At 46.4% G+C, this 19,418-nt stretch overlaps 1 protein-coding gene across 9 annotated transcripts in view; it reads right to left on the reverse strand.

The window, feature by feature from the left end:
- Nucleotides 1-19,418, reverse strand: part of RNF152 (ring finger protein 152) — a 46,184-nt gene that overhangs the window by 12,890 nt on the left and 13,876 nt on the right. Inside the window, exons 5-9 of one of the 9 annotated variants that reach the window (XM_084508831.1) lie at nt 17,824-18,010; nt 16,859-16,972; nt 15,222-15,541; nt 14,190-14,312; nt 227-494 (exon numbers count right to left, since the gene is read on the reverse strand). The exons of 4 other annotated variants lie outside the window; for them this stretch is intronic. The gene's annotated coding sequence lies outside the window, so the exon portion shown is untranslated. Of the gene's footprint in view, nt 1-226; nt 495-2,115; nt 2,336-14,189; nt 14,313-15,221; nt 15,542-16,858; nt 16,973-17,823; nt 18,011-19,418 lie in introns of those variants that run through there. 4 more of the 9 variants (XM_084508836.1, XM_084508835.1, XM_084508838.1 and 1 more) reach the window with 4 other exon arrangements.

Below are 19,418 nucleotides of genomic sequence, written 5' to 3' on the forward strand. Positions count from 1 at the left end.
CTCTCACCGATATAGGTCAGTGGGTGCTTGACTGGGAATCAGCTTGAAGTAGCGCATTAAGACACCCAACTATTACTACAGAAGCAAACATTGCAGCTCTCTGAGGTCACCGAGCAGTTTTTGATAAAACCAGGTCAAAATCTACCTGCACACTGGCCCGAAGAGAGAGAGGAATCGATACTCACATTTCATAATGCGAAAACTGCAAACTCCATTTCACGCTTACCTCAGGAAACAGAAGTCCTTCCAAGGAGAGGCTGAATTGTTGCAGCTCCGCTCTGTGTTCCTGTCTCACGCACGGGACGCGGTGCCCACAAAGCACGGCTTCCTGAGGAAGCGATGCTGAGACCCACACCACCCAGCAGCCACCTTCACGCTGCTGCTCTCAAGGGCTGGGCTGGATTTGGTTTTGTTTGGATGTGGGAAGGGGATGTTTCTTTTCTTTTTTTTTTTTTTTTTTTTGCTTCAGCAGGTAAAATAAAAAAGCCAGAGACCTAGGGGAATCAAAATAATACATCTTTTTACAGTGAAATGGATGGGATTGAGAAACTGGAAAACATTTTATTAGAAGCCTCATAATAATAAGGAAGGAAAATCTCTTCTTTCATAGACCATAAAGAAGTAGAGTAAGGTTTGAGGGAGATTACACTGAGAGGGGAGCTTTTTAATCTTTTTACCTTTCTCCAAAAATTTACTATACGGGCAGCGCAGGGGAGTAAAGTCCCCCATTTATCACAAGAAAAGGTGTAACAGATGTCATAACACAGAAGAATGACTTCCAAGAGCTTATCTTCACAAGAGTGGCCGATAGCCAGCCAGCACGGCTCCTCAAGGTCAGCCACTAACTATGTCATTTCCTAACACAGACAAATTGCGATCTTCGTGCATTTGCAGCCTCTGATAAGCTCTCCAGCTACTCCAGGTCACGGCACTGGTCATTCTGGTTTGCAGGCTACACCGAAGGGAACTGGAGCCAGTCCAGAATGCTCCTTTCTTATTGGAAGCTAATCATTCACCCCGTAACACTCCTGGCAGCCAGTAATACTAATACCACGCTCGCTTCCTGAGTTTTGGGAGCGGTCCAACTCTCGCTGCAAATATGGATCGCAAGCAGAGGTAAACCAAGCCTGAGCAGCATACATATTGATGGCTTCCTGAGCCATCGGGTATCCTGATTTATATCACCAGGCAAATCATCCCCCAAAGATTTAGCATGTTATACAGAATAACTAACTTGTCCCAATGCTTTTCCAAAGCACATGTTCCTACGCATGACTACAATGCTCCACAAGGCCCGGTGCAGCCAAGTAATGGAGCGCCCGGCCTGACATCAGCCGCTGGAGTTAATGGGATGATACATGCTCCTGAGGTCAGTTGCACTTTTACATATTTAACACACTATCATCCATCAACACCACTAATACAGAGAATCAGTGGCAGCGGCCGCAGGCAGGTCAGTAAATCTCTACGAGCAGATGCTTTCACCCACCTTGTGTCACCCTGAAAATGGGTGACCCAGGCAAACACAACACAACCTTCCCGAAACAGCCACAACTAACCAGACTGGTGGTGTGTAAGACTTGAAGCCCTGGTACAAGCAGGGCAAAGCTGAGTCTAGCAGTGAGGCAACAGGCCAGGAAATGCTCACACTCCTCTCCTTCATGCCCGCAGACATGGGCAGGCCCATGGGAGCAAGAAGAAGACTCCCAGGGGTGGTTTTCTAGGATGAAGCCAAACAAGGTGAGGGGATTTGTGTTGAGTCTCACTTTCCCTCACAGAAACCAGCACGGTTTGCAAGACAAGACACCTCACAGCTAAGCAATATGGTGTTCCCGAGGGCCATGACCACAGCTCAGGCAGCAACTGGGCCCGCACTGCCATGTCTCACAACCCTCTCTGGTGGGCTGAGATAAATTACAGCTCCTCAGAGACGGAGCACAAAGATGCAGAGCTGCCAGCCTCTCTGCTCCGACAGCCACGTCATGGTGGGGACCAGCAATCGGCCTCTCAAACGCTCTGGCATGGGAAGATAAACTATTCTCGCCCATGTTACTTGAAACCTACAGATGCTCTCCCTCACAGAGACAGCGGGTATTCAGCTCCAGAGCCACTCACCTGCTGTAGCTGCAAGGAGTTTATCAGACCTGCCAAGCTTTGTCAGGTTGTATTTCATCCCCTTCGAAGCTCAGGCCAGACATCACCCATCATACTTCTGCCAGTCAACGCCTGGCTGCTTTGGAAACATCCTGGTGTGGAAAACCCTCCGCTTGGCAGCACTGATCCAACAGCATACAGCACTTACTGCATGAGGGAGTGCAGATGCTGGGATAGGACAGTGTTATGCCACATTAGAGAAAAAAAAAAAAAAAAAACATCAAAATGAAGCAAACTACTTAATTTTGGGCCTAGCCCTGCACTCCTTGCAACGTAACAGCAGAACAGACTTCGAGAAGATAACAAGCATAATATTGCTAATGCTCAAGATTTCATCATAACCCTGATAGTATATGGCTATGGTAAATCCCCTAGACCCACATGGTTATCTACAAGCAGCTCAGTATTCAGTAAAAAGAAGGCTTCTGGCCCCCTTTTTCTGAAGAAAAGCTTGAAAACATCGACTTCAGAAGCCCCAAATCCTGGTTAGGCAGGCCCCTGAACTTTAGTCTCTCACTTGCAAACCAGCCTCATGATTTCAGGGAACTCTGAACCTGAATTAGAGCTAACTACAGAAACGTAATTTTGAGGTAAACAAATTCATTGGCAGTTTCAGGTCAAATTAAGCAAATACTTTCTCCCTAAGGCAAAAATGGCTATTTCCATTAAATTGTCAGCTCATTCCAGCTTTCATTTTAGTTTGACTATTTCCTTTCAGAGGAAGAAATTTATAAAAAGGTAGAGCAAGCAAAGCTGTCTGTGCTGACTCTGGAGTAACTTTTCTCCTGATGTTGTCAACCAACCACTGAGAAGCCAGAAGCATCTCTTACTCGCACCGCTTTACTGCTGAGCGCAGGATGCTTAACTCTAGCAATACCCCACATTTTCTTTTTCTTTCCCAGCCTATTCAAGGCAAAGGAGATAAATATACCCAAGCAATCAGCAAGAGTTTCATAGCAGCACGTTTACAAAGAATCCTTCAGCCTTTTGGTTGCTGGCATAAAAAAAAAAAATTAAAAAAAAAATAACAACACAGTATATTTTCATCAGACCAGTCACTTTGCATGATGTGATCAAATCCTGAAGAGGGCTATATGTTTGAGGGGATTACTGTTTTTTAGAGGTGTTTCTTGCAGAAGAGCTAGAGGATCATCCTTTGGAAGGGCAGGTAGTTCAGATCTTTCTAAAAAGGTGACTCATCTCAAGGGTCTCAAGAGTACATCCCAAAGTCACTAATAGCTTAAACACAGTATCAGAGAAGCTTTACCACATGCATCCAATGCATTTTACCTGTAGCATCACACAGAACAGCCTTTCTGAACAAAAGATGCCACAGAGACTGTTGAAAGAAAGGGGATAAGGCCAAAAGTCTGTTTTGACGCTCTACTGGTGTTGCCTTGGAAGATGCAGCCTAAGAAGAGGTGTATCTGTGCAGGACTGACACAGATTCCAGTCAGCTAAGGTCTTTACACCGTTTTATTAAAACAGTGTCTGTGTGCCTTACAATGGTGCACAAAACACAGGAAATACCAATGCATACAGCCAAGGCAATGCCAGAAGAACCATGCTGACTCACACCACTTGAGGACTCGGCCAAGAGGCAGAAATCAATGTGACAAAAGAGATGAGAGACGTACCTCTTTTCTACCGCCAAAACCAGTTCTCATTTAGGATGAGCTCTGGACCAGATCTGCGCCGTGCCACAAGCTATAACATCCTTTGCTTTCCATCCAAAAGATTTTCAGTATCATTTCATTTACTGACATCACTGTCACTTTTTAGAGTTGGGTCAGTGTTGTCCTATCTTTAAGTGATTTCATTTGCCATGTATCTTTCATTCTAATGATTATTCCTTCAAAAAGCAAACACTTTTATGAAATGTTTATTTCTTTTTGCCAACCTCAGGAATGATCAAGATATTTTATTAAATCGAGACAAAAATAAAAAGTATTTCCTATTTAGAAAAAAAAAATGGATTGAAAAAATCCTTTTCTGTTCTTGAAGCCATTCCTTCATGCTGTGCTCTGTGTTTTTAAGCAGTGAAACTTCTGCAGGTTTCTTTCACATTAACTTTGCAGAAGGCTTGCCAGAGTGAGGTCTTTGCCAACGAACAGGGTCCTTAAATGCTATGACGAGGAAAAAATTCATGTAATGATCAATACAAATAGTTAATGGCATTATTATTACTAACACCCACCGTGTTTGGCGTTGAGCTCTCATCCTTTAGAGCAGCTGCCTCCAAAGAGAGCTCTAAGAGAGCAGGGGCCAGCAGGTGGCACTCCAGAATACGAAGCCCTAAGCAGCAGGGCTGGCAGGACCAAAAACCCCGATCTGCTCGGCTGTGCCCCTGCCTTGCTTCAGCAGCCTCCAGGAGATTTGGCTTGGATGAGCATCTCCACTTTCCCACTCCCAAAGAGGGGGGACAAACGCCCACAGCCTTGCCTTTTAGCACCCTAACACGACGCTGCTGCAAGGCATGGTGTCCAGAAGCGGAGGGAAAAGCGTCCAAAGTGCTGAGCTCACAACTTGCTCCCTAAGGGGAGAGCTCCCTCAGGACAAGCTGAGTTTGCTTTTTTGTGTCGTGCATGCGAAAGTGGCAGCACTAAATCCTGTTTCCTACCACTCTCCTGCACTCCTCCACACAAGGAGCAACCTCGGACGCAGCTGACACAATGCTGCCTCGTACTGCTTTAAAACACCACCACCAACAAAAAAAAAAACACACCCTAAAGACTGAGAAACCAGTTTCCCTTCTGTTTATTTTTAGCTATACCCTACACATACGTATCAGCCCCAGTGCTCGCCTGCATGGCTACGAGGCGTCTCTGCAGATGGCTCCTCGAGGCGCCGCCACGCTTCCCACCCTCCTCTCAGCCTGCTGCCTCCCCTCCCGCAGCACATTCAGCCAAGCTGACACTTCTTCCAATTAAACGCTGACTGGCAGGAAAGCCCCCGTCTGGTAGCCTTGTCAGCTGGGAGAAATAAATCCAGCTCAAAGAGCTGTGGCTCACCCGGTCTCTGCAACGCTCACCTAGCTTTAGGAGCCATCGCTTCGCTGTGATCCTGGTTTGGAAACCTCCTCGTCCCTCTGTCTCCACTGAGAAAACACCATGCAACTTCAGGGTGAAGGGAAGGGGTGCCCTTAAACCTAAGAAAGAATGTGCTGTTCTCTTAGGAAATGAAATTGTAAAGACAGACTGGAAGCCAGTTGTTTTGCCCAACTCCGGGTATCAAGCATAGCAGTTGTTTTTTAGAAACATAATGAATTGATGCAGCTGACAAAGATGCAATTTCTACACCATCCTCCCCTGGAAATTTTAGTGTAAAACGTTAAAGGTCATACAAACTGGGTGGAAAAAAAAAGACTGCATTTTTATCACAAGTCCTTATGAATTACGTAAAAACTATACAAATACTGAAAATGTAAAAATGAGTTACTGCTTAAACTCTCCTTAAAGGCAAACTTGTACCATGGGATCCTTCTGCTTACGTGGAAACAGCAGGAAAGATCTCTCAGAAAGTAACTACCTTTCCTCTCCTGTACGTGTCAGTGGACCACTGGCATTTTCCCCCACGAATTGACCCCAAATACAAATAGACACAACACTGGGAAAAGTTTAAGGTCATCTCTGTGGGTATGAGCAACGCACAAAGCAGACAAAACCAGGCAAAGTAGCGTGTACTTCTTGCAGGTGAGGATCCACCAGCAACGCCACACAATATTCATTAGGGTTTTGGACATCATTTACATCCCGAATTCCAATCCAATTGCCCACGAGCCAGCAGTAAGCCGTACCTTCCTTGTCATACGTCTTCCTTGTTGGTCGCTACCATTACCCAACCGAAGCAGCTCAAGGTCTGTGCATCACACACACTGCACAGAAGTTTTTGCTTGTTATGTGTTTTTCAACCAAGTTTCTCTTAGTACACAACAAAGGGCCGATGGCACGGAAAGAGGGATGGGACAACTGTTCTTGCTTACTCTGCCTTCCTAGCAGCCATCCCGATGTGGATTCGGTTCATAAAATATTCATACATGGAAAAGCAAGTCATGAAGCATAACTGTAACCCATACCAATTTTAACCACTGAGCAGCAATGAAGCGTGTAACTGTCTGCTGATTATCATGAGACACCCGAAATATTTCCAAGTTAGCAAGCGCTGCAGTTGCTGCTGTAAGAACCCGCCCGGCTCCCCTGTTTCCATGGCTCTCCCCGAGCAGATGCAAGCTCTGCTCCACGTCCCATATAAGAGTGGAGGTGCAAAGCACAGGTGCCTAACTGCAAGTAGTACAACTATAAGAATAAGGCCTAAGCTGAAGACCTGTTTTTTTGTGTTTTTTTTTTTTTTTTTTAAATCATTACATTTTTTCATTCCCTGATGTCTGATTGCATAAGCCCTCTGAAGAATGCAGTAAAGGTCACCGAAATGCACAGGCCCTCACTGAAGGAAAAAATCCTGGTGTATATTGTTTAAAATCACACAAAAGAAGTGAGCACCGGTGCCAGAAACTGATGATATTCTGATTTAAATCACGCATGTATAGGCTCCCGCCACCTCTGTGTCTCTCTTCATTTGGAAAAGCAACAGTTTTACAAACTTATTAAAGGACAAAGTTGTAGATCCTTATCGCTTCATTAAATTGCCAGTGCATGGTCTCTAATTTTTTTGTCCTTGTTTCATAACCACCCATTAACATAAAAAGATAAGAAATTCTCCAATGGACTGACCACAGAGCGAGTTGCAGCCAGCAGAGGAGAGGGACAGCAGAGGAAAGTAACGCAAGCATTGGGAAAAAAATGAATCATCTTCCCCAAAATATGAAGGAGGCTTTTTGTTTGCTTTGTCTTAAAGATTTCTCCTACTTGAGCTAGAAGGGCTACAAGAGTAAAGTTCCTGTAGTTGTGGGGACTTATTTCCATTGCCCTCCACCAACCACTCATTTTTGAGTCATGCTGGCTCCAAACAACAAATAAGGAAGAAAGCAATGTCACAAAAACGCAACCTTTCTTTAAATAACTCCTCATTATCAAGATGAGACCATCAGCAGCCCTCTATCTCACTCCTCCTTGTGCCAAGCACGTGGCTGCATCAGAAGTGAGATGATACAGACTATAAATCAGGACTCCAAAGTGGAACTCAGTCTGAGGATTTCTCCCTAATCTATTTCTGAATACAGGCAGAATTTCCTCTTAAAATGCACATTTCCTTATACAAAAGGCTTTTCAGTGGCTTACTTTACCCATTTGCAAGCATGTTCAGGAACACCAGTATGATACCACAAATTCATTTGGTTTACATATGAAAATAACAACTTTATACGTGACAAGTAATCACATGGACTTTGCAAACAAGTTCTTTGAAGCCTCCTTTCTTTCAAGCTGCAAAACAGCCTGGATGCAGGCCTGGCAGCATTTCTTTGTGCCAGGGACCCCGACAAATGAACCAGTTGCACTGCACTGGGCAAAACCTCTTTCACAGTAATTGTTCTCACAGACAGATGTGTTCAAGGCTAGCCTTTTCCACAGATCCTGCCACTGGAGGACAGGCCATCCCAGAAGCAGTCCCACTTGCAGCAAATACAACGCATGTGACTGGCTCTGTTTGAGAAGAAAGTCTCAAAGATAAAGAACAAGGAGGGTAAATCTCAAAATATTCAGTAAAAGCTTTCAAAAGAGGCAACCACTGGAATTTTTAAGACCACCTCAAAACCATCCCGACATGCCCTAGATTTCCTTATCTGTATTAAAATTCTCTTTAAATGCTATTGCTTGTGTTTTCTGTGGACGTCACACAGACAGAGAGAGAGTGGCAGCTTCCAAGAGGTTGTAAGCTGAAAGACAGAAGTCACTGTGAAATTGCAAGAACGAAAAGACTGAGTTTCTGTACCCCTGAAGCCTTCCTAGAGGGTCATCTTTCTGAAGGGGAGTTTCTAATAGGCCAACCGTAACAGCAGTAAGTGTCCTTGTAAAAACAGCTGGCTGCTTACTAAAGGCAAGTTTGGGAGCAGCGCTTCTTCACTAATTTCTTACCAATTGGCTATTACTGCCCAGCTTTTACCTTCTTGAGACCCTGAAACTTCATATACTGCCACACTGCCTACTCTGATTAAATAGACTATTTAATCAGTGGGCTGCAATTGATGCAACCCCGATATTTCTGTTGATTTCTATTTGGGTAGGTAATCTACCTTGTTAAAAGCAAAATCTTGAGCCTGGAGTATATTTTATGCCCGTTCCCTCTGCCAGTCTCATTCAATTGCACACACAGAAACATTTATGCCAGACCAGCAGGAGTCTCTTCGGGTAAATCAAATCACTACTTGCTCTACGCTGACCTTAAAAGAAATTCCCGTATCCTAGTATCACATTTATTATTGCAAGGCAAGCCCCTAAAAATGGTATTGTACTCTTGAAAATTATGACAAGATTCTGATTTAAAGCAAGATCAGTCAACAGTGAGTACCAGTGGAAAGGCAGATTTTCAAATGAATGCCTCGTGAAGGAAGTGAAATGAACAGCTATGTTACCTGTACAAAGGGGCACGCTGTCTCTTCACTAAACAGTAGAAATTTGGCAACCCATTTTTAGATCTGTGAAACACTGCCCGTAACAGCTCAAGGTCTTTACATACGGGATAACCCACGACCCCATTCAGCAACACAGAGTGGATTTCCTAGCTAGGTTATACCTGCCACAGCCACAATGGGCGACTCAGTGTGAACAGAAGAGATGCAAGTCAGCCACAAAGTCAAGCCCAGAGGGAAGAACGGGAAGACAAAGCATGCCAATTACTTCCCATGGGAGATGGTGCTAGCATTCCTAACCCTAAGTGTTCCGTCTGATTTTTCAGTTCAAGGAGATTTGTTTCTTTTCCCTCCCCATAAAATAAACCAATGAACTTTTGGACAAAATTTGGATGCAGTAAAGATTTCCGGAAAGCAACACAGGATGAAATCTCCAAACTAGTTGTAAAGCTAATGGAAGAGGCAAAGAGCTTCACCCTTTTGCTGCTCAGAAGCTGAGGAGGAGGGGTTTTCCTGCTCCAGGAACATCCTTGAGGCTACATACCATCACATCCTTAACTCCACCTTTTGTCATACAACTCTTACCATTTTTCATTTAAAAGAATGCTTCTACACAGGACGGGACCTTTAAACCCCTATTCACCCAAAAAAAAAAAAAAAAAAAAACGGTTTTAGCTAGGTTGCACCAGCCTGAGAGGTGCCCCAGTGCCTGACATTGAAGTGAAACAAAATTAAGAGGGGATTGTGGCTTCTGGATTCTGCAAGCACCCCATTTCCTTGCACCGCTAAAATCTCATCCTGGAGTTAGAATATAAATGGGTCAGGGCTTAGCAAGGATACAAGGCCAAAACACAGTTCCTCATTAAACACAGAGAAGTGGTCCCTTTCATCATCTCCAAATCCCAGTGCAACTTACTACAATGAAAGAAAGGTTCAGAGAATTAGGTACCGGCAACCCAGCCTGATGAGAAACCTCATTATTTCAACACAGTTCAATAATCTGAAGCATCAGCAGTGTCGACTACCTGCTCTCTTCAATGGTCCATTGTTCTCCTCCTCACTCCTGGGAAAAAAGAAAAAAAGGAAAAAAAAAAAAAAGAGAGAGAGAGAGAGGAAGAAAAAGAAAGAAGCTATTCTGAGCTTTAGTACCACTGACTGAGCAGTCAGTGACCAGCATGGGGCTGATACAGGACTGGCTCACCCACCTAAAGGGATTGTTTTATGAACTGCAGCAATATCTCCAAGAGAGGTGGCCAGTACTTGACTTACCCAAGGCAGAACCTCAGACAGAACAACAACAAGAATACAAGCAAAAAATACATTTGGACCAACTCCTTTCTAACAATCCCTGCAATAGTCTTAACAGCCATGTTACACCTCCATCAGTTAAAAAACACAATTAAATAAAAAAATAGGGGAGAATAAATAAAAGCTTACAAACGCATAGTTACAATACTGGGTCTGTAATTCAGCAAGCACTCAAATAAGAGTCATACACTGGGAAATAGCATCTGAAGTATTAATACTGCCATTACTGGACGTCTGCTTTACCTGCACCGGGAAAATCTAAGCTGGCCTAAATTTAGCGTCAAATATTTACCCAGTCCAAGTTAATCTTCGTGCAACAGAGCCAGGACTTCCCCAAGCCACGTGCCACAGGCAGATTCAGCGAACCCACGCAAGAACCTGGGTATACTCATCACAGAAGGAAACTTTCATTCACCACGGATGAGCCTGACAAAATAATAATACTCTTCTCCCCGATGAATGTTAAGTACCGGCAATTTCAGCAGCTCAGCAGAGCTCTGCCAATGCCTCCTGCTGAACCCATTCTACTTTGAAGTGCATAATTCAATATTCAGGTCAAAAAGGAAAAGTGAGTGTGAGGGGAAGAGAGAGATCTGGGTTCCTGTCCCTGTTCCAATGAATGTTTAATTATTTTATATTAAAAATTCATTTGGAGAAGGGCTGGAATCCAGGCAGCCTAATGCCTTTACCTACAGAGAAAAAGAACCGTGACCAAATGCTGCCAGGGGTAGGAGCACAGCCCTGCCTTCCTGTGGGTGAGCACCACACCTCGCCCAGAGAGCAACTGCTCTCTCTTCCATTGCTTGCATCTGGGAAGGTACCTAACTCTGGGAAAGAGTGAAAAAGAGCAGTTCAGCATCTTCTGGAGATAGGGAAGGGGAAACCTCATCAAGGTGTATACATATCTGAGGGGAGGGTGTCAAGAGGACGGAGCCCATCTCTTTTCAGTTGTGCCCAGCAACAGGACCAGAGGCAACGGGCACAAAGTGAAGCACAGGAGGTTCCTGCTGAAAATTAGAGGGCATTTCTTTACTGTGAGGGTGACAGAGCACTGGGACAGGTTGCACAGAGAGATTGTGGAGTCTCCTTCTCTGGAGATATCCAAAACCCGCCTGGATGCCATCCTGCACAACGTGCTCTGGGTGATCCTGCTCAGCAGGGGGGTTGGACTAGGTGATCTCTGGAGGTCCCTTCCAACCTCATCCGTACTGTGATTCTGTGGCTTCTCAAAAACTTGAAGCTGTGTGATTCATGTTATGAATGAGAACCAGCCCAACAGAGCTCAGTTTGGGGCACCAAGTACTGCACCCTACAGTCAGCTGAAAGAAGCCGAGGGGGCTCAAATGCTTGAAATGCTTTTTGCATTTCAAAAGCAGAAGCAAAAAGCACATAAATCATATACAGCGAACAATGCACACGTGATAATTTTTGACTCGATTTTGAAAGCGGGGCAACCTAGCAGATCCTCCTGCCAGTGGACACAACTCTCCCGAACAGCCATGCCATCACAGGGAGGCCAAGGAGGGCGGGTGGCAGGAGCTGCTCGTGCCATGCCAACAGGAAAGCCACCGCCTTGGCCTTCCCTCTGCCCGGCAGTGAGAGGAGCTGGGATGGGGACTCACTTGGCCTCCAGGCCTGGCATGGTGACAGGACGGGTTGGCCCTGACACAGCTGTGGGTAGGCCTGGGAGAGGGCCCACCCTAAGGACAGCTACCTCCACCTCGTCCCCAAACACGTGTCTGTCTGCAGCGGGCATAACTAAAACCTTTTCAGAACAAGCTGCAGACTTCTGTGTTTTTGGTTTGCTTCTTTAATTAGTCCTTGTTCAGCTACTGGCAGCAGCACTGCCTTCAGCAGAAGCTGCCCATAAAGGCCGGCCTCCCGGAGGGTGCTCCCCGAGTGACACAGGGGCAGACAGGAGGGACATTTCCACCTCCAGAAGGAGGTGAAGTCCTACCGAGTATTTGATCCAGACTCGAAGCTGTTTTCAGCAGTCAGTTGAAAGTTAAATAACTATCCTGCTTAAAGAAACCTAACAATTACGTTTCCACCCCTCACCCCCCCAGCAACTACTGCTGTTGTGACAATATTCATCTTGTCCGTGATGACTATTATCTGCTGTATAAATATTGATGGTCTGAGTAATTGCTGCTCTGTACATATGCGTCTCACAGATATGAATTTCTCTGCCTGAAGTAGGCTGCTGACAAAGTGCTTTTCTCCTTTTGCACGGCAAGGAAACATTATTGGAGGTGCCACCGAGAGTTGTTAGACCTGGGGGGGGAAAAAAAAAGCAACGAGTAGGAACAGCCTTTGGAGAAAGGGAATGAAATCGTGTTTGCCTGGGCTGGGAAGGCTGAAGAGTCCCAAAGAATAACAAGCTAGCTGTGCTGGCATTCAGGCAGCGTGAGTTCAGCTCTGGCTGTGCCAACACCAGGCACTGCTCACAGGGAAGGAGCTGTGCCCATGCCGTACCCAGCCAGTGGCTCAGTGATGATGGAGGTGCTCTTTCTGGATTTTGCCTCTGGACTCCAGACAACAGCACGTGAGAGACGAAGGCCTTTCTTAGCAGCCACAGACTTTCTAGGAAATAAAACACGGAGTCTGAACCCTGACAAAATCACACCCCTGGAATTACAGGTGGAGAGATGAAGATTTTTTTTTCAGCCATGGCAAGGTTTGCACTGAGTTTCCTTGTAGCGTTACTCTGTTTGTAAGGTCTCCACCCACCCTTCACTGTATCTGGAAGCTAACACTGGACAAGAATGTTTTTAAAAAAAAAAAAAAAAGTTATTTTCTAACTTACACCTGCTACAGAAATTTAGGCGAAGCTAAAAATCAGCCTGATTTACATGTGATAGGGAAGGACTGTGTTGCTGTAGATTAGGGACAGTGCAGATAGGATGCAGAAAGTAGCGAAAAATAAAAAAAAAAAACACTGAGCTCCCTACAGGAGCTGGAGGCCAGGGCAGGAACAAGAGGAAACGCGGTGGATGGGGACAGGGAACGAGCAGGAAACAAAGGCGAACGCAGATAAGGTGTGAGCAAAGTTTGGAGTGCCTGGAGGTGGAGAGGGAGGACTTGATGTTTGTTATGAGCAAAAGCAATAGTCTGGAAGCCTTACCTTCTTTGTTGCCTTGTTCAAACAATTACATAATATGCCATTATACGTAATCACTGCTGCCACTAATTTATATATACATATTACGTGCGGATGAACAGACTCGATGCAAGTATTTGCTGCACATTGACACGTCTTCTCTCTGTGACACTCGCAACTGCTCAATGCAATAACGCCCCTACCACTTGCTGCAGTTTCCTTCCCCCCCTTTCCCTCGTAATTTAAACAGTGCTTTGGGGATTAATATGTTCGAGTCCTTAATGACAACTGCTGTACATCTCTGAAGGTTGAAGGGAAGTCGCTTCCAGCAGAAAATGAAAGGTTGAACTCCTACCCGTAACCCTGGGCACGCTTAACTAATACTAAGCCACATAACATAACCTAATTAGTACAACAGGTCCTTAAAAAAAAAAAAAAAAAAAAAAAAAAACAACACCGCATGACCTCATTGCCAGTTCTTACACTGAGTCATTGTGGAAACCAGTTGAAACAGAGCCCTGCCTGGTTCTCTGTCAAAACAGTGCTCTGCCCTGACCGAACAACTGGGTCTGGCTGCAACAACCGGGTAAACCCCAACCTCTTTGCTCTTGTCTCATCACCCCTGTTCTGATTTTAAGGCGAGACACAGCCTGGTGGCCCCCAGCAGGTATCCAGCCTTACCTCAGTGGCCCCCTACAGCTGCTTTTCCCAGTTGCTTTGCCTGGACGCAGATTAGCTGTAACATAATCTGCACACACTCAGAATGCTCCACTGCTAATGCAGATTATTTCGCCTGCACACACAAAATGCGGGTGGGCCACGCAACGAACTGTCCAATTCACAAGCACAAACACTTGGTACTCGCAAGCTTTTACATGCATTTTAATTTGAACGCAATGAAGTGTACCCACAACTTTGAAAGTCCTGTTAAAACACCGTTAAAAGCATGACTCAAATCTTAAATGCTCACATTCCTGAGCCACTAAAAAGTGAAATCAAATTTCCATCCAATAATGCTCTATCATCTCGGTTATTAATCCCACGCTTTGCTCTAAAATCACCACGACTTGATTTTGCTAAATCTGTGCCCATTCAACGTACCTTACCCCGTCAATCCGAAGCGTGGAGAAATCCGACCTCAGAGCACCACAGCCGCATCGCCAAGTTTCCTCGGAGAGGATGCAGTCGTACTTGCAAAATTGCAGCTTTAGCAGCTCACTGTGTCTGCATCGAGAGATTAGCTAATTTCACCACATCTGTGCCAAAATTGCTATGTCCACAGAAACAAACGCTTTGCTGGGTTCGTACCCTGATAAAGTATCCCTCGTGGAGATGTGAAAATGCAATTTCGCTATAAAAATAAATGCAGTGGAGTTAATCATTTCTTGTACTGGCCACATGGCCATCTGTTTTCATTGCTTCCAAACATCCCCTGCGCTCTCCAGACTCAGGAAGCCAACGACACGTGGGCTGCAAGACCCTGCTTCTCCTGGCTCTCTCCTGACTTGCAGCAGCCTTCCTGGGGAGAGCAGGGGTTGCAAGACAAGTGCAGGTGCCTCCCAGAGGCCGAGCACCCTCTCCTCAGCAATAAGGGCAGGCTGGTGCTACGTTTGCCTTCTGTTGCTGCTGTGAGATCTGTAAGCGGGCCATAGAGCTGCAGCCGAGGCTCACTGAAACAGGGATTTGAGCCACGATGCGGGGAAGGCTCGACCACACGTGTGCATCCTCACAGCGAGTGGCACACGGTTTTGGGCAGTGCAGCACACCCGCCGGCCGCTCCCTCGGCTGCAGATCAATTATTTTGCACCAGCTTTTCACGGGGAGAGATTTTGCCAATACCTGGAGTTCTGCGCTTTAACAAGCTAGAAAGCGCAGCCAAAAGACTGACGGAAAGCGTAGGCGCTAATCAAATTTATTTACATTATGTACTCCTGAAACAAACTACCAGGCCCCAAATACATCACCCGATAAATCAAAGAAACCTAAATAAGCAGTTTGAGATTCCAAGCAATCTCCCGAAATTGCTACTCCGACAAAGCTTTATTTCAGCTTGCTGGTTGCAAAAGGTGCCAGCAATCTCAGAGCAGGAGCTGAACAAGTAATACAATACCACTCAAGCATTTGTTTGCTTACCAAGGAAACGTGTTTAGCGGTTTTCTTTTACACGGCACTATAGAACTGCAACTTGTATTTTATTCTGCTCATTCTTTTCAGTCCTCGAGTGGCTTACACTGTTTTCTTCCTCAGCTAGCGCCTAGATGACTCCCAGTTTTCACTTCAGGAATATTTCTCAAGCTCCAGAGAGCCTGAGCACATACATCCTGACGTGTTTCCCAGGTGTGCTCCCGCCAATTCACAGTACTCTTTTCAGATGAAGCTGGTCCTCAATAACTTCAGAAATGTGTTTTAATAAGGCCAGCGCTGGAAGTAGGTTTCTGCCTGCTCGTGAGGCTCTGCACAGAGAGCACCGATGGGATTCACTCTTTTGGATCACTTTCATCAGCAGCCTCCTGCTCAGAGGAGGTCGTAAAACACTGCCAGGAACCAGATGTAAAGATGGATGCACTGAAGAAGTAAAACAAACAAAAACCCAACCAAAGCAACTGTGCCCTTCTCTCCCCAGCCTCCTCCCACTTTTATTTCTTCTTGCCTGCACATCAGTGGCAAGAACAGAAAATAAAATGACAACGTGGTCGCAGAGACACTTAACCCACAACCTCCCGACAGCTTTTGAGCTTTTCTAAGTACTGTTACGGGCTTCTCCCTCAGAAGACATGCATTTATTTAACACAGAAGCTCACTATTTCGGTCACATGTGACATTACTGAAGCATTTGAAGATAGTTTCACTCACCTAAGATGCCTGCATGTGTTTCTCAGCACCCTCTCCCCTGCATCAGCTGAAATAAAGTGGATCTGCGTGCTACCCTGCCTGATGTGATTTGTGCGAGGGAGAAGCTGCCGCATCTCAAGAGCATGTAGCACATCACACCGGTGACCCCAGAGCTTGCAGAGCTCTGCAAGTTGCTACTAAAACCATTTTTTCCATAACAGTAATTTTTCATAAACCACTGATTTTTACTGGCTTTTTTTTGCTAAGTCAAAAATTTTAATTCATTTTAGTTTATCCTCTGTACATACATGTGTGAGCATACACACAAAGCTTTGCCTTCAACCTTTTCACTTTCCTCGTTTTGCCACTAAGAGAAACAGAAGAAAGCGGGCGAGAGAAGGGAGCAGATGAGAGTTGTATTTTCACATTTTGCTTTTAAATGAAAGAATGGGCAAAATACGTTTTTGTGCAAGCTTCCTGGTTTGGAAAAGGCCTTTTACATTTGAAGCAATTCAGCCAGGTGAATACGTGTCAAAGGCTGGGAACAAACAGCTTTCAGACCACAGGGCTCAGCCCTTTGATTTCACCTGTAAAAATGAAGATGTTTCTCTGCAAAGGCAGCTCACCATCACTTCTGAGATGTTCAGAGGTCTCTGATGAGAGCCACGAACACCGTCTACTAATCACCTCCTCGCTTATGCAAATAACCATCTCGGCCTCTCATCGGGCATCTCTCAGGCTTAACCAGCGTGCCCTCAGATCGCACAGCCCTGCGTGCACAAGTCCCAGAGGACTCATACTGGAGCCCAGGCCACCCATTCCCCGGCCACCAGCACAGGTCACGAGCCTGTCTGTCCCCAGCCGGGCAGGGAAGGGCTGGATATGGAGAACAGAGCGAGGTGAGGGCAGCCTGGGGCCCCCTCACGAGCTGTACCCACCTGCAAAGTGGGACACGTGCCACGGTCTGACCCTTTCTTACAGTGCTTTGAAGCCACATCCACACGACGGCTTTCTTCGCGTCTTGAAAGGTGCCTCCTTCTCCCAGCTTCTGACTTGGAAGAAAGCGGGAGGAGATGAGGAAAAAAAAGGCTGATGCTTCCTCATCCTAACTAACTCACCTACGCAGGTGCTTTTCCAAATAAGCGCAATTAGGGCAAATTGCCTTGGGGTTGAGGAAATTCTGCAGAGTTTTCAATCCCAGAGGAAACCAGAATTGGATGGAGAGCGTTTTGGCCCAACTCTAGATGAAGCACGCTCCAGCAAACCTCCTGTCCGTGAGAAAACCTCACGCAGCACACAAACATCTGGGCTGTGTTTTCAAGCTGGCAATCATCAGTAGCTGGCTGCCTCGTGCCCCCCGCTCAGCCACATCCATCGTGCCCAAAACTGGGCTCGTTGTTCTTCAGTGCAACTGAAAACAGAGCACCAGGCTGAGGAAACCAGACTGGCACAGGCTTTTTTCTTTTAAACAGTGTATTGTCCACTCTACGGTAACATCCTCGCCCAAAAAACGCCTGGTCTGCCCTGCACCTTAGGAGCTGGCTGCTGAAAAAAGTCCAGACTGCAATTAAAACGCGGATTCCTTTTAAGTTTCACTTCCCTCTGCAATTTTATAATCGTCTCATCCATCAATTCTGAAAGAATATTAATACTGGCATCAGCTGGCTCTCCACCTCTTCTGCTGAGCCAGCTTTCTCAAAGCCCTGTCCGTGCCTCTCAGCATCCAACCAACCGCAGATGCTGTGAGGAAGAGGAGAGGGGGAGGCAGAGCCGGAGGGGGAGAGCAAAGCCCTCAAAGCTCATCCAGCACGGGGCCACCCCGCAAAGCAGCGGCCTCTGTCCCCAGGGAGCTACAGTGCCTGAAGATTTGCCTCTGTTAGCGCAGCATGTGGCTACTACCAACCTTCCCTCCCCTCTGATGGAAGCTCTGAGAAGACACTGACTGCAAACTGGCCAGAAGAACGAAACACGGGCTGAAGAGCACCTCACTGCTTGCTGGGACCACACACGTCTCCTCCGGGAAGTGCCTGAGTTTGCACCAACTCGTGCTTCAGCTGGAATCCCAGCCTCTGGAGCCCAATCTCAGAAAACTAACAAAAAGAAAGTCATTGGCCAGTCTTCCTCACTTTTCCACGAACTGATGCGATTTAAGTCTCATATTCAGCCCCATAAAGCAGCATATTCACCTAGGCTTGACTGTAGGATAAGTTATTTGGCATCAGGTGAGGCCCCATATACAGAAACAGAGCAGAAGGCAGCATGTTCTTTGGATATAAAGCCACTTCACCGAGCTGGCCTAAAGCAGCCACCTACCCACTGCCTGAGCTCAGAGGATGGCCACAACAGCTCTGGGTGAGAAGTAAGGAAGATGAAACCCCCCAGATGAGCGAGGAGGCAGCAGAGCTCTGCCCACCCCATCCTCAGGTGGGATCTGGGGGTGTCCCCAGCACGGTGTTCGTCCCGCTCAGGAGCCTACCAGCACCCAGAGCCAGCCGGCGCAGGCTGTTAGCTCACGGGTTAGAAATTAATGCTGCAGCCTCAAGGTCTAAACCCTCTGGATGAATCTGGACGATTTGCTCTTTGCCTCCCTTCCTGAAGACGCGCACGGTGCCAGCATCCGAGGTGTCACAAGAGCTTCCCCGCCCGCGAAGCCCCCCGGGAAGGAATTACCAGCACGGCTCGGCTGGAGCCTTGGGTGGGGTGTAAAAGAGGTGCCGAAAGTAAACGGGGGAGAGAAAATGAATTCTGCAGTAATTACCGAAAAAGAGGGGGAAAAAAAATGTGAAAGGGAAAAAATGATGCAATGGTAGAATGAGAGATTGTATCATCATGCAGATGCGAAGGGGAGCCGTGCAACGTTAGTCCTGGCATTTCCTTGCCTTTGTCCGCTGGGTTTTGTAACCTCATTGTTCTCCTTGTGTCATTATTTTGTAAGTAATTCAAAACGCAACATAATTATGAGCTCATGTGTTTATATCTTCTCATCATTAATAAGGCGCGGAACAGCTAGCAGGCTGCCCCCAGCGTGACGGATGCCTCCAGCAGATGGCTGTGAATGATTCCTCTGCTTCCACCTCTGGCAGAGGTAAAGAGCAGGGAGGAGAGAGGGAGATTGCAGACTTGAACTTCGATTTCACGCACAAACATTCGGGGATTTTGGGGTTGCTTCAGATGAGGAAACCAGGACTGCTATCCATCAATCAGTGGCACTGAAATGAATCGTAACAGATCGGGCCTGAAAAGCAGGGGACGCAGCAGCTGATGCGCCTTGCCCAAGGTCAGAACGCAAGCTCCCCAGGCCTGGATCCCAAATAACCCGGCCAAGCTGCTGGATCCCTCCTCCCTCCCGCATTAAAACTGGTTTAAGCGCGACTCTTGCTGCTAACTGCAGGTCAGGGAAGGAGCCGATCACCTCCGGGCTGCGTTTGCTGGCGAGTGCAGCCAACACGCAACTTCGGAGAGTGTGTCACAGAAAACACAACTGCAAGCAGACACTAC

Source organism: Aythya ferina, assembly GCF_964211825.1.
Source record: "Aythya ferina genome assembly, chromosome: 2".
Classification (NCBI taxonomy): domain Eukaryota; kingdom Metazoa; phylum Chordata; class Aves; order Anseriformes; family Anatidae; genus Aythya; species Aythya ferina.